This window comes from Homarus americanus, unplaced genomic scaffold (assembly GCF_018991925.1).
Source record: "Homarus americanus isolate GMGI-L3 unplaced genomic scaffold, GMGI_Hamer_2.0 scaffold2524, whole genome shotgun sequence".
Taxonomy (NCBI): domain Eukaryota; kingdom Metazoa; phylum Arthropoda; class Malacostraca; order Decapoda; family Nephropidae; genus Homarus; species Homarus americanus.
The window spans coordinates 4,666-8,886 of NW_024713933.1; positions in this window are offsets into that span (position 1 = coordinate 4,666).

A 4,221-nucleotide genomic window follows, 5' to 3' on the forward strand; every position below is an offset into this window, starting at 1 on the left:
GGGTCGTCTGAGGGGTCGACACCAGCTGGCCAGGGTGACAGTGACAGATAGATAGATAGATGGATGAATAGGTAGGTTGGATGAATAGGTAGATGGATGAATAGGTAGATGGATGAATAGGTAGGTGGATGAATAGGTAGATGGATGAATAGGTAGATGGATGAATAGATAGATGGATAGACAGATAGATAGATTAGATGATCCCGTAAAATCATCACAGCAGATCACATTAACTCCTGGGGTAAACAATGCAGGTATACGAGCAATGTACTGTAGGTAAACAAACACAGGTATATGGTCCAGCCAGGTACAGTACTAGGGGAGGTGTGTGTGTGTGTGTAGGGAGGTAGAATGACCCCCTAGAGCAGGTGTGGTGTGTGTGTGTGTGTGTGGGAGGTAGAATGACCCCCCCTAGAGCAGGTGTGGGTTAGTGACTGGGACCTGGTTGACTCCCGACCGCCATAATGGTATGCGTGTGTTTGGTAGACAGAGGAAGGAAGGGGCACTTTCATATTTCATAACGTGTGGGGGGAGAGGGACAGGGGGGACTCTGGCAAAACAAGACTCAAAAATATGAATTTGACGATCACGACATAGATGGGGGAGGGGGTGGGTGGGGGGAGGGAAACAGCCCTCCGCCACGACGTCTGAGGGCCCTGTCAGCGGCGTACTTTGGGAGGGGTGGTGAGGGTAGGGGTGGTGGTGGTGCATCTACTTGTGGGTGATGTAGGTACTGGCTGTTGTGGTGGTAGTGGTGATATTGGTGGTGATGGTGTCAGTGGTGGTGATGGTGTCAGTGGTGGTGATGGTGGTGGTGATGGTGCTAGTGGTGGTATATTTGCGTGTCGTTCTTCCCCGCCCGCAAGTGAGGCAACACCTCCTCCACATGCACCTACAGTACACATCGGGGTGAATCATAAAGTCACTCTATCTGTTGAGAGCTTTGGACAACATACGAATTATAATACATACATACATACATACACACATACATATACATACATACATACATACATACATACATGAGAGAGAGAGAGAGAGAGAGAAGTATTATGGTTCATATTAAAAGAAAATATTATCCGTGAAAAAGAACTGAGATAAAACTTACACATGAATCGAAGCTCATGATTGTCTAAGTTCCCCTCTCTCCTCCTCCCTCCTCCCTCCCTCCCTTCTCCTCCCTCCTTCTCTCCCTCCTCCTTCTCTCCTCCCCCTCCCTCCCTCCTCCCTCCCTCTCTCTCTCTCCCTCCCTTCTTTCGGTACTTTATTCTTACCTATCCCCATTCCTCTACTCCTCCTCACTCCTCCCCACTCTTACTCCTCCCCATTCCTCTTACTCCTCCCCATTCCTCTTACTCCTCCCCACTCCTCTTACTCCTCCCCTCCTCTTACTCCTCCCCTCCTCTTACTCTCCCCACTCCTCTCCTCCCCTCCTCTTACTCCTCCCCCACTCCTCTTACTCCTCCCCACTCTCTACTCCTCCCCTCCCTCCCATTCCTCTTACTCCTCCCCATTCCTCTTACCCTCCCCTCCTCTTACTCCTCCCCCCCTTACCCCCTCCCCTTCTCCTCCCCCCTCTCCTCCCCCTCTTACTCCTCCCCCTCCTCTTACCCCCACTCCTCCTCCTCCCCTCCTCTTACTCCTCCCCACTCCTCTTACTCCTCCCCACTCATCTTACTCCTCCCCCACCATCTTACTCCTCCCCACTCCTCTTACTCCTCCTCAGTCCTCCTCTCCCCACTATCTTACTTTTCCCCACTCTGAGTGACCGCCTCCCAGTAACACTGAGTGACCATCTCCATAACACGGGCCGTCTGGTGACCACCTCCAGTAACACTCCTGAGTGACCGCCTCCCAGTAACACTGAGTGACCGTCTCCCAGTAACACTGAGTGACCGTCTGCCAGTACTGAGTGACTACCTGCCAGTAACAATGGGACCCCTGCTGAGTGACCACCTGCCAGTAACACTCTGGTGACCGCCTGCCAGTAACATCGAGTGACCGCCTGCCAGTGAATGACCACCTGCCAGTAACAATGAGTGACCCCCTGGTGACCTGCCAATAACACTCTTGAGGACCGCCTGCCAATAACATTCTTGAGTGACCACCTTTCCAGTAAAACTGAGTGACCACCTGCCAGTAACACTCTGAGTGACCACCTGCCAGTAACACTCTTAGTGACCACCTGCCAGTAACACTCAGTGACCACCTGCCAGTAACACTGGTGACCACCTGCCAGTAACACTCTGAGTGACCACCTGCCAGTAACACTCTGGTGACCACCTGCCAGTAACACTCTGAGTGACCACCTGCCAGTAACACTCTGAGTGACCGCCTCTCGATACTGTCACTCACTCGCCGACTGGAGGAGAGGCAGCGACCGTGTACCTGTGAACGTCTCCACCGCCTGATGCTATCACTGTCTTCCCTGCTGGCGTGTGCTGGCGTGGGTCTGTATCATGGGCGTGTGGCGTGGGTCTGTATCATGGGCGTGTGCTGGCGTGGGTCTGTATCATGGGCGTGTGTTGGCGTGGGTCTGTATCATGGGCGTGTGCTGGCTTGCGTCTGTATCATGGGCGTGTGCTGGCGTGGGTCTGTATCATGGGCGTGTGTTGGCTTGGGTCTGTATCTGCGGCGTGTGCTGGCGTGGGTCTGTATCATGGGCGTGTGTTGGCTGCGTCTGTATCATGGGCGTGTGCTGGCGTGGGTCTGTATCATCGGGCGTGTGCTGGCGTGGGTCTGTATCATGGGCGTGTGTTGGCTTGGGTCTGTATCATGGGCGTGTGCTGGCGTGGGTCTGTATCATGGGCGTGTGCTGGCGTGGGTCTGTATCATGGGCGTGTGCTGGCGTGGGTCTGTATCATGGGCGTGTGCTGGCGTGGGTCTGTATCGGGCGTGTGTTAGCGGGTCTGTATCATGGGCGTGTGCTGGCGTGGGTCTGTATCATGGGCGTGTGCTGGCGTGGGTCTGTATCATGGGCGTGGATTTGTATCATGGGCGTGTGCTGGCTTGGGTGTGTATCATGGGCGTGGGTTTGTATCATGGGCGTGTGTTGGCGTGGGTCTGTATCATGGGCGTGTGTGCTGGCGTGGGTTTGTATCATGGGCGTGTGTTGGCGTGGGTCTGCATCATGGGCGTGTGTGTGGCGTGGGGAAGAGGCCCTTCATGTGTGTGTGTGTGTGTGTGTGTGTGTGTGTGTTCGAGGGTTGTGTGGGGTTGTTATGTTAGTAGAGTGGTGACACGTACACGGACGGGTTGTGAGAGGTGATCATCCATGTACGGAACTGTGTGTGTGTGTGTGTGTGTGTGTGTGTGTGTGTGTGTGTGTGTGTGACAAGAAATGTTGAAAAAAACTTGTATGTTGGGAGATGAAGAGTTTTGGAAGTTGATGGGGAGATGGGGAGGAGGTATAGGGGATGTCACCGTGTGTGTGTGTGGAGGTGGGGAGTGGGGGAGAGGAAGGAGGAGGAGAGGAGGAGGAGAAGTGGAAGAGAAGAAGCCCAAACACAATAGAACATCACGTACATACACCTACGGACAAGTCATTAATAAACACGGACATATATATATATACTGTATATTACCGAAATTATGAGTCACAGTAAAAAAATAAAATAAAAAAATAAAATCTCCTCTATGATAATATTTTTGAAGGCATCGTAAATAATGTATATATATAAAAAAAAAAACTGCAATACGTCAGAGTTCCATTGAAGGCGGAGCGTCTACCATGTTGGTTTGAATATTCCCGGACTTTGTTGAGAGAACTGGACCAACTAGACAAAGCCATCTCCCCTGGGCACCAACTCAGATTATTAATATGAACACAAGCTGAAGTGTATAATGCAAACTTCCCTCCCAAGACTTTACCCCGCTAATGAAAATACACAATAGTTTTTGTCATCTCTCTCAAGCAGTGAGGGGGTTCTCATCAAGCCCGCACACCACCGCCATTATCAAATGAAACGTGAAATATGATTAGCTTGTGATGGTGGATAGAGTAGTACCCCCTCCGTCCTCCTCTCTCTCTCTCACGGTGCAGTAATTTCGCCAGGTAACCCGTTCTCTATAAAGGTGCTCTGAGTAAATAAAACCTGGCAAGATGGCGCCCAAGATTTGTAGTGTTCATGTTGTGTGTGTGGGGGCCTCTTGTGTCAACCTTATGAGTGTGTGTGTGTGAGGGGCCTCTTGTGCCAACCTTATGAGTGTGTGTGTGTGTGT